This window comes from Lampetra fluviatilis, chromosome 57 (genome assembly GCF_964198595.1).
Source record: "Lampetra fluviatilis chromosome 57, kcLamFluv1.1, whole genome shotgun sequence".
NCBI classification, from domain to species: domain Eukaryota; kingdom Metazoa; phylum Chordata; class Hyperoartia; order Petromyzontiformes; family Petromyzontidae; genus Lampetra; species Lampetra fluviatilis.
In genome coordinates this window covers 1744502-1755115 of record NC_136331.1, presented here as the reverse complement: position 1 = coordinate 1755115, position 10614 = coordinate 1744502, and the positions used below count along the sequence as shown (strand labels likewise).

At 54.8% G+C, this 10614-nt stretch overlaps 1 long non-coding RNA gene across 2 annotated transcripts; it reads right to left on the bottom strand.

Moving 5' to 3' along the window:
- Positions 1–4532: 4532 nt before the first annotated feature.
- LOC144950393 (uncharacterized) lies at positions 4533–10068 on the bottom strand. 2 transcript variants are annotated; one of them, XR_013640374.1, is made up of 5 exons: positions 9627–10068; positions 7983–8036; positions 6764–6831; positions 5420–5483; positions 4533–4907 (listed from the first exon to the last, which is right to left on the bottom strand). It is a non-coding gene; the product is annotated as an uncharacterized LOC144950393 (long non-coding RNA). The 2 variants fall into 2 exon arrangements; XR_013640373.1 differs by lacking the exon at positions 6764–6831 and having other exon boundaries at positions 7912–8036.
- Positions 10069–10614: the final 546 nt, after the last annotated feature.

Here is a 10614-nt window from a genome sequence, read left to right as displayed (position 1 = left end):
TAGCTGCACGTGTAGTAGCTGCACGTGTGGTAGCTGCACGTGTAGTAGCTACTTATGTAGTAGCTGCACGTGTAGTAGCTGCACGTGTGGTAGCTGCACGTGTGGTAGCTGCACGTGTAGTAGCTACTTATGTAGTAGCTGCACGTGTAGTAGCTGCACGTGTGGTAGCTGCACGTGTGGTAGCTGCACGTGTAGTAGCTGCACGTGTGGTAGCTGCACGTGTGGTAGCTGCACGTGTAGTAGCTGCACGTGTAGTAGCTGCACGTGTAGTAGCTGCACGTGTGGTAGCTGCACGTGTGGTAGCTGCACGTGTAGTAGCTACTTATGTAGTAGCTGCACGTGTAGTAGCTGCACGTGTGGTAGCTGCACGTGTGGTAGCTGCACGTGTAGTAGCTGCACGTGTGGTAGCTGCACGTGTGGTAGCTGCACGTGTGGTAGCTGCACGTGTAGTAGCTGCACGTGTGGTAGCTGCACGTGTGGTAGCTGCACGTGTAGTAGCTGCACGTGCGGTAGCTGCACGTGTGGTAGCTGCACGTGTAGTAGCTGCACGTGTGGTAGCTGCACGTGTGGTAGCTGCACGTGTAGTAGCTGCACGTGTAGTAGCTGCACGTGTGGTAGCTGCACGTGTGGTAGCTGCACGTGTAGTAGCTGCACGTGTGGTAGCTGCACGTGTGGTAGCTGCACGTGTAGTAGCTGCACGTGTAGTAGCTGCACGTGTAGTAGCTGCACGTGTGGTAGCTGCACGTGTGGTAGCTGCACGTGTGGTAGCTGCACGTGTAGTAGCTGCACGTGTAGTAGCTGCACGTGTAGTAGCTGCACGTGTGGTAGCTGCACGTGTAGTAGCTGCACGTGTGGTAGCTGCACGTGTAGTAGCTGCACGTGTAGTAGCTGCACGTGTGGTAGCTGCACGTGTAGTAGCTGCACGTGTAGTAGCTGCACGTGTAGTAGCTGCACGTGTAGTAGCTGCACGTGTAGTAGCTACGGGCCCCACGCTTTCAAGGGCTTCGCGCTAAATTATTTCAAGCTATCAATTCCGGTTCAGTGATTTTGCACTTGCCCTATTACTGTAGTACTATACTGCCTTCAACTTTTACGAACAACTGGGTGTTTAAAGTTAGCGATTTGTCCTATTATCTGGCCGTATAGCAAATGAAAAAATAGAATTAATTTACTGTGCAAGTTAAACATTTATGCGTTTTAATATTTGTGTTTTTTTCCTTCACTTAGGGTCCCTTTATAACATCATGCTACAGGCCCCGCACTTAGCTTCATCCGGCACTGCACCCACACATGCCTCCTCGCACGCTGCCCCCCTGGTTGGGTCATTCGTGCCGGTGACAACACCTCGCCCAAAGCGCGCGCACGCCGTGTTCCACCACCCCCCGATTCACCTGCTCATCGCTGTCAATTGGCTCTGCCTGCAATGCGCCACCATACCGCCTCATCACCTTGCCGGGTGTTCCTGGGCCTCCCCTAGGTCGACTCAGCCTCAAATGAGCAACCTGGAGCGGTGCGTAAAAACATCGCCTTGCACCTGGCGTGGTGCTGGCCACCCGCCCCCTCGTGTGCCGTGCCGGCCTTCATAGATGCTCACTAACAGCACTTGCCCCAAAAGTCTGTTAAAGGCTATACGGGGGATCTTTGTCTGTGTGTGGGTTGAAACATCGTCACTGGGGAGACAAAGGCGGCCGGGCGTGGTGCTGGCCACCCATCCCCCTCGCGTGCCGTGCCGACCTTCATAGGTGGTGCTGCTACTCGCTAACAGCACTTGCCCCTACAGTCTGTTAAGGCTACACGGGGGGGGGTGTCTCTTTGTTGTTCCTGTGAACGTCACCGTCACCTGTCACCTTACGCCGACGGCAAAATGAAACAACTCGTGGGGTCGCCACCGAAGTCTATCAACGAATCCGTGAACCCCCCCGGGTGGTTCCCTTCTGGCTGAAGCGTCCACCGCTGGTCCACCTCGCCCCGCTGTCGGCCTGCGTCGTCCCTTGCGAAGTCGCCCACGAAGTCGCCCCTCGCGCGACTCCCCGTCCACTCACTCCACCACCCACCCCAGCGGGGTCGTCACACCACTGGGTCGTCATCATCATCACACCGCTCACCTGTCGCTCTCTTCACCCGCTGCTCATGTCGCACACCCGTGGCCCGGTCCGGCGATGTCGCGAACTCGCCGTTGTCACCTGCAGCTCCAAAGCACCGCGACTCCACGTGTTGATTGAGACGAAGAGGAAGATGACGACGACGGTGACGATGAAGATGTCGACGCTTTAGCCGCAGCTCGCCTATCCCGCGGAGTTGCGTTGCGTGTTTAAAGTCTCCGCTCGAGCCCAGGTGCACCCCGGGGGGGAGGGGTGTGGGCGGGGTGTGGGCGGGGTTGTGTGATGGCGAGAGAGCGACTCCGTCGTCGTCGGCGGCTCTTGTTTGACGACGAGCGACGCGGAGACACCCGCAGCGGGAGAAGCAGCAGAAGCGAGTGAGCGCGGCGCTCAGAGAGAGACGCAGGCGGGGACACGGGAGCACCCCCCCCACCACACGCCTCCCACCACCCCCCACCACACGCCTCCCACCACACGCCCGAACCTGCACGGGGCCCTGTGCTGATCGAGACGCGGCAGACGGCACCCACGGAGAGAGGGGGAGGGGGGAGGAGGGGGAGGAGGGGGGGGAGGAGGGGGGGGAGGGAGGGGGGAGGGGGGAGGGGGGAGGGAGGGGGGAGGGGGGAGGGAGGGGGGAGGGAGGGGGGAGGGAGGGGTGTGACGGGGCTGGGCGGGGGAGGGGAGTTGGGGGGTGTGGTGCTGAGTTGGAGGCGAGGGAGGGGGGGCGAAGGGGGGGGGCGAGGGGGATGCGAGGTGCGGCGAGGGGGATGCCAATTGCGGCCCCCCCCACCACCCCACCCCCACCACCCACCCCAGACGCTCCGCGTGCATTCCGGGACGTGTTCACCTGCGCGGCGGGGTCGCCTCCAATCCTAATTAGAAGCGGCGGTCATGGACATGTGGGGCATTCCGTGTGTCCGTGTGTGTCTCTCTCTCTGTGTGTGTGTCTCTCTCTGTGTGTGTCCGTGTGTGTCTCTCTGTATGTGTGTGTCTCTGTGTGTGTGTGTGTGTCTCTGTGTGTGTCTCTCTGTGTGTGTCTCTCTCTGTGTGTGTCTCTCTGTGTGTGTGTCTCTCTGTGTGTGTATCTCTCTGTGTGTGTCTCTCTGTATGTGTCTCTGTGTGTGTGTGTGTGTCTCTCTCTGTGTGTGTCTCTCTCTCTGTGTGTGTGTCTCTCTGTGTGTGTCTCTCTGTGTGTGTCCGTGTGTGTCTCTCTCTGTGTGTCCGTGTGTCTCTCTCTGTGTGTTGTCCGTGTGTGTCTCTGTGTGTGTGTGTCTCTGTGTGTGTCTCTGTGTGTGTGTGTCTCTCTCTGTGTGTGTCTCTCTCTGTGTGTGTCTCTCTCTGTGTGTGTCTCTCTGTGTGTGTCCGTGTGTGTCTCTCTCTGTGTGTCCGTGTGTCTCTCTCTGTGTGTTGTCCGTGTGTGTCTCTCTGTGTGTGTGTCTCTCTGTGTGTGTCTCTCTCTGTGTGTGTCTCTGTGTGTGTGTGTCTCTCTCTGTGTGTGTCTCTCTCTCTGTGTGTGTGTGTCTCTCTCTGTGTGTGTTTCTCTGTGTGTGTCCGTGTGTGTCTCTCTCTGTATGTCCGTGTGTCTCTCTCTGTGTGTTATCCGTGTGTGTCTCTCTGTGTGTGTGTGTCTCTGTGTGTGTGTGTCTCTCTCTGTGTGTGTGTCTCTGTGTGTGTGTGTCTCTGTGTGTGTGTCTCTCTGTGTGTGTGTCTCTGTGTGTGTGTGTGTCTCTGTCTGTATGTTGTCCGTGTGTGTCTCTCTCTGTGTGTGTGTGGGGGGAGCGGTAGTGTAGTGGTCAGCGCGCTGCGTGACAAACCTGGCGACCCGGGTTCGATTCCCGCTCACGGCCAACATCAGTGACGATTATCTGAACCGGTCCTGGGCCTCCCCTAGGTCGACTCAGATTCAAATGAGTACCCGGTGCGATGTGTAAACATCGCCACTGGGGAGACAAATGCGGCCGGGCGTGGTGTTGGCCACCCACCCCCTCGTGTGCCGTGCCGGCCTTCATAGGCGCTCGCTAACAGCACTTGCCCCTACAGTCTGTTAAGGCTACACGGGGGATCTTTTTATCTTTGTGTGGTGCTGAACTTCTTTAGCACCGTACGTAGCCACCCGTGATAATCGGAGGTTCGGGGGGGGGAGGACAACAAACTGAACACGACACCGACACGCAGCAGTTCTGAAGCGAATGAGTGTTTCAATGGTGCTCTTTTATCGACCCCTTGAGGGTAGGAGGTATGATGGGGCGCTGTGGTCGACCACACTTGTACAGCTGCACGGGCGTCACTCAAGATCACAGCGACGTTTGTTTTGCTACAATGAGCATTGTTGAGACATCGCTGCTCAGGTACAGTTTACAGGACTGAGGCAGTTCTGGAAATTGCACATTCCTATGACAAGGGGGGAGGGTGTCTGTACGCGCGTCTGTTTCACAGAAGACGTGTCCGTTGGTACTAGTTTTATCGACCCCTCGCACATCGTGGTACTAGTTTTATCGACCCCCGAGGGAGGCAGGGTGGGACGGATGATGATGGGCCGAGCCAGCTATCACGAACAAACTTGAGTCGAACGCTGCTCGTGGGCTAACAAAGCGTCACATCCATGCTGGACTCTAGCCAACACGAGGGGCATGTCAACACCAATTACATGTAATAGCCGCTCGCTTTGTGGGCAGTAATTGAGGATGAAGGCGTGAGATCATCAACTCCGGATTCGCGGTGGCCGAGTCCCCGATTTGAACCCAGGCCCTCAGCGATGGCGGCTCGGAATCTTCTGACCTTTTGACCCCTCCCGACACTGGGACACATCTGTGGACAGCAGCAACAACAAGAACAAGGACAAGAGCTTTGAAGCTCTTCGGATTAAAGATTCGAAACGAGAAAAAAAAAGATTCTAAATGAAGATGAAAATAAAGATACAAAATAAAGACAAGATGAAAATAAAGATAAAATAAAGGCGAGAAAAAAAGAAAGATTCTAAATAAATATTCGAAATGAAGAAAAAAATAAGATTCTAAATAAAGATGAAAATTAAGATACAAAATAAAGATAAGATGAAAATAAAGATAAAATAAAGATGAGAAAAAAATAAAGATTCGAAATAAAAAAAATAAAGATTCCAAATCAAGATGAAAATAAAGATAAGAAAATATAGATAAGATGAAAATAAAGATACAATAAAGGCGAGAAAAATATTCTAAATAAAGATGAAAATAAAGATACAAAAATAAAGATAAGATGAAAAGAAAGATACAAATAAAGATGATCTCCCGCAGTGGAAATGAAGATAAAAATACATAAATATTCTGATGCCCTCTGACCTCCCACGGCCGCCTTCGCTTGCAGTGTTCATCGAAGCGCGTGTCCAGGGATGATGGCATCGCTCTGTTTATCAGGGTGGCCACACACACACAGACAAAGACAAAGATACCCCGTATAGCCTTAACAGACTGTTGGGGCAAGTGCTGTTAGCAAATACTTATGAAGGCCGGCACGGCGCACTAGGGGGTGGGTGGCCAACACCACGCCCGGCCGCCTTTGTCTCCCCAATGACGATGTTTACACCCACGCACACACAGAGAGACAAAGATACCCCGTATAGCCTTAACGGACTGTTGGGGCAAGTGCTGTTAGCGAGTACTTATGAAGGCCGGCACTGTGGCACACGAGGGGGTGGGTGGCCAACACCACGCCCGGCCGCCTTTGTCTCCCCTAGTGGCGTTGTTTTTTTACACACCGCACCGGAGTGCCCATTCGAGGCCGAGTCGACCTAGTGGAGACCCAGGAGCGTTTCTAACAATCGCCATCGCTGGGTGTTGGTGTACGGTGGTTTTTCTGCAATATTTTGCTGTCTTTTCTTGGATTTTCTGTTTGCACTTAGTCACTTTAAGATGTTTTCTTGTTCATATTTTTGTTTTTTGTTTGTTGCGGTTGCACCCGATTCAAGAGCCGAATGACTCACAGGGCTACACCAAATAAATGAACTTGAACTTGAGTTGGTGAATCGAACCTCGCGTCGGCGGTAGGGGGGGGGGGTCATGGTGCAGTGTGCTAACCGCTGCGCCACCGCTCCCTGCTGGTGACACAACACACAGACAGAGAGAGACACAGAGGGACAGAGAGAGAGAGACAGAGGGACAGAGAGAGACAGAGGGACAGAGACACAGAGAGACAGAGACAGAAAGACAGTGAGACACAGAGAGAGACAGAGACAGAGCGAGAGACAGAGGGACAGAGACACAGAGAGAGACAGAGACACAGAGAGACAGAGAGAGAGACAGAGAGAGACAGAGACACAGAGACACAGAGAGAGACAGAGAGACAGAGAGAGACACAGAGAGAGACAGTGACAGTGGCCAGGTAGCGTGGCCGAGCAGTCTAAGTTGCTGGATTAAGGCTCCAGTCTCTTTGGAAGCGTGGGCTCAGATCCCACCGCTGGCAAAGCTTGTTTTGCATTAAACACAACGTGCAAAATAGTCTTTAAATAAAGAGACAGAGTCAGAGGTCGGTCGGTTTGCTGCGCGTGGGATGCCACTGACGTGCAGCCAGGGGCCACGCCCGCGTGGATGAGGCCAATCGCGCTCAGACGTCACGGCAACACGCATCGGTGTGGATCGCCAGGTATTTGCACATCGTACAGTACAACCTGACTTCCCGGCACGTACGATTGGAGTTCGTTCGAGTCATCGCGGTGGCGGAGTTCAACGCGCCGAGTGGCCAGCAACAATCGGCACTGTCGTGAGACGAAGAATAAAACAAAAGGATACCCGATAAGGGCGTAGCAAGGTGGTAATGATTGCAAGAGTTTAATTATGACGGTGGTGGTGGCAGTGGTGGTGGTGGTGATGATGGGAGGAGGGAATTCCAGTGGCGCGGTGCGATCGGAAAAAGCAGAAAAGAGAAGTGGGGCGAGTGAGTCAGTGGGTAGGTGAGTGGGTGGGTAAGTGGGTGGGTAAGTGGGTGGATGGGTAAGTAAGTGGGTGGATGGGTGGATGGGTAAGTAAGTGGGTGGGTGGATGGATGGGTAAGTAAGTGGGTGGATGGATGGGTAAGTAAGTGGGTGGATGGATGGGTAAGTAAGTGGGTGGATGGATGGGTAAGTAAGTGGGTGGATGGGTAAGTAAGTGGCTGGATGGGTGGATGGGTAAGTAAGTGGGTGGATGGGTGGATGGGTAGGTAAGTGGGTGGATGGATGGGTAAGTAAGTGGGTGGATGGATGGGTAAGTAAGTGGGTGGATGGATGGGTAAGTAAGTGGGTGGATGGGTGGATGGGTAAGTAAGTGGGTGGATGGGTGGATGGGTAAGTAAGTGGGTGGATGGGTGGATGGGTAAATAAGTGGGTGGATGGGTGGATGGGTAAGTAAGTGGGTGGATGGATGGGTGGATGGGTGGATGGGTAAGTAAGTGGGTGGATGGATGGGTGGATGGGTAAGTAAGTGGGTGGATGGGTGGATGGGTAAGTAAGTGGGTGGATGGATGGATGGGTAAGTAAGTGGGTGGATGGGTGGATGGGTAAGTGGGTGGATGGGTAAGTAAGTGGATGGATGGGTGGATGGGTAAGTGGGTGGATGGGTGGATGGGTAAGTAAGTGGGTGGATGGGTGGATGGGTAAGTAAGTGGGTGGATGGGTAAGTAAGTGGGTGGATGGATGGATGGGTGAGTGGATGGGTGGGTGAGTGGGTGGGTGAGTCGGTGGGTGAGTCGGTGGTTGCGTGGGTGGATTGGTGAGTGAATGAGTGGGTGAGTCGGTGGTTGCGTGGGTGAGTTGGTGAGTGAGTGGGTGAGTGAGTGGGTGGGTGAGTGTTCTTATGACCCGCAGTGTCGTGGATAAACACATTCCGCTCAGTGACCAGCACATGGCAGTGAAGCCATGGATTTTTGCACCTCTCCGTACGAAGTTTCGAATGCCGCACCCAGACGTGGGTCACGTCCTCGTCGCTGTGAATGTGAAATTAGGGATCAATAAAGTCATATGAATACAAATCGATGCATTGTTACATGAAGGCAAGTCCAGATATTGTTTAGCAAATTGCTGTTTTCATTTACATAGCATAGCAATTATTAGTTTAAAATATTTTTCATAGCATATTTGAATATTGCATCTGCCTCGTCGTCGTAAAAACTAATTTTTGTTGTTGTTGTTACGTTCTGACCACGTGCTAAGCCCCCCACCCCATCCCTTCACTGGACGCGTGCGAAGCAAGAGCTTTATAGCTCATCGGATTCGTCCTGCAGTATCAATAAATATTCAGATTCTGAGTGAGCGAGTGACTGGGAGTGAATCAGGGATCTGAGTTCAGGCGAACGGTGACTGTGGCAGTAGAGGCGATAGTGGAGCGGTAAGGAGGGCGAGTGAGCGAGTGACTGTGGAGTGAATCAGGGAGCGCTTCGCAATTATCAATCAACAGCGACAGGAGGGTGTGCCCGGGGAAAACCGGGACAGGTTGTAAACCTAAGTGGTCCATGCATCGGCCCCCTCGTCCTCGTCGCTGTGAGTGTGAACTCGGGCACATTGCAGAGTCCGGTCACCTCTCCCCTCCACTCTGGCAGGTAACAGGTGACACGTCACGTGGCTCCAGGGCAGGTGTGGTCAGGTCAGGTGGGCGTGGCCAGGTAAGGTGGGCGTGGCCAGGCGAGGTGGGCGTAGTCGGTGGGCGTGGCCAGGCGAGGTGGGGGTGGCCAGGCGAGGTGGGCGTGACCAGGCGAGGTGGGCGTGGCCAGGCGAGGTGGGCGTGGTCAGGCGAGGCGGGCGTGGTCAGGCGAGGTGGGCGTGGTCAGGCGAGGCGGGCGTGGCCAGGCGAGGCGGGCGTGGTCAGGCGAGGTGGGCGTGGCCAGGCGAGGTGGGCGTGGCCAGGTGAGGTGGGCGTGGCCAGGCGAGGTGGGCGTGGTCAGGCGAGGTGGGCGTGGTCAGGCGAGGTGGGCGTGGCCGGGCGAGGTGGGCGTGGTCAGGCGAGGCGGGCGTGGTCAGGCGAGGTGGGTGTGGCCAGGCGAGGTGGGCGTGGCCAGGCGAGGTGGGCGTGGTCAGGCGAGGCAGGCGTGGTCAGGCGAGGTGGGCGTGGTCAGGCGAGGTGGGCGTGGTCAGTGAACGTGGCCAGGCGAGGGGGCGTGGCCAGTGGGCGTGGCCAGGCGAGGTGGGCGTGGTCCGGCGAGGTGGGCGTGGTCAGGCGAGGTGGGCGTGGCCGGGCGAGGTGGGCGTGGCCGGGCGAGGTGGGCGTGGTCAGGCGAGGTGGGCGTGGTCAGGCGAGGTGGGCGTGGCCGGGCGAGGTGGGCGTGGCTGGGCGAGGTGGGCGTGGTCAGGCGAGGTGGGCGTGGTCAGGCGAGGTGGGCGTGGTCAGTGAACGTGGCCAGGCGAGGGGGCGTGGCCAGTGGGCGTGGCCAGGCGAGGTGGGCGTGGTCCGGCGAGGTGGGCGTGGTTAGTGGGCGTGGCCAGGCGAGGGGGCGTGGCCAGTGGGCGTGGCCAGGCGAGGCGGGCGTGGTCAGGTAAGGCAGGGGTGGTCAGGTGATTCTGATCCCGATCGATGTTGGTACCTCGAGCGGAGGCGCCGAGTGGAGCAGTTTGCGTGGGGGCGGCTGCGCTGTACTCGAGCCATAAAATCCTACAACGCCATAAAATCATGAAATCGTAAAATCCCACAATGCCATAAAATCCTACAACGCCATAAAATCATGAAATCGTAAAATCCCACAATGCCATAAAATCCTGCACGCCATGAAATCATAAAATTCTACAACGCCATGAAATCCTATATAAAATCCCACTGCCATAAAATAAAAATCCTACAAAGCCATAAAATCAAATCCTACATAAAATCCGACAAGTCACGAAATCATAAAATCCTAAATAAAACCCACAATGCCATAAAATTAAATCTTACATAAACTCTTACACGCCACGAAATCATAAAATCCTACAACGCCATAAATCTTCGATAAAATGCTCACGCCATGAAACCACCGATCAGAGATTTGCCACCCCCACCCCCCATATATGGCCATCGTGGATCGATAATCGTGCTTAATCGTGATCGATTCCCGCTCGCTCGATCCACCCTCAACAAACGTGAAAAAAAACAAATCCGCTACCGGGTTCTTCGTCAAATTTCGCGGATTAATCGTCGCGCGTTTCGATTCATTTGCCAAATCGATCCGTGGATCGAGTCACGATGTCACGCCCCCCACACAAAGACAAAGGTTCCCCCCGACCCCCGTGTAGGCTCTAACAGTGTTGGGGGGCAAGTGCTTGTAGCCAGCAGTGCCAATGAAGGCCCGTGAGCTGGGATCCAACTTTTAGGGGCCGTCCATAAATGACGTCACGCACCTGGGGGGGAGGGGGTCAGACATTTGTGACGATGTGTGACGAGGGGGGGGGGGGGGGAGAAATGTGACGTCATATCAAAATGCGCAACTTTAAATAAATATAGACAACACTTCTACCTAATTAAATAGACTTTTTAATAAATGTTTTCTCCTACATCATCAGAGTGCAAAGCCACATTAAATACGCACTACAATGACG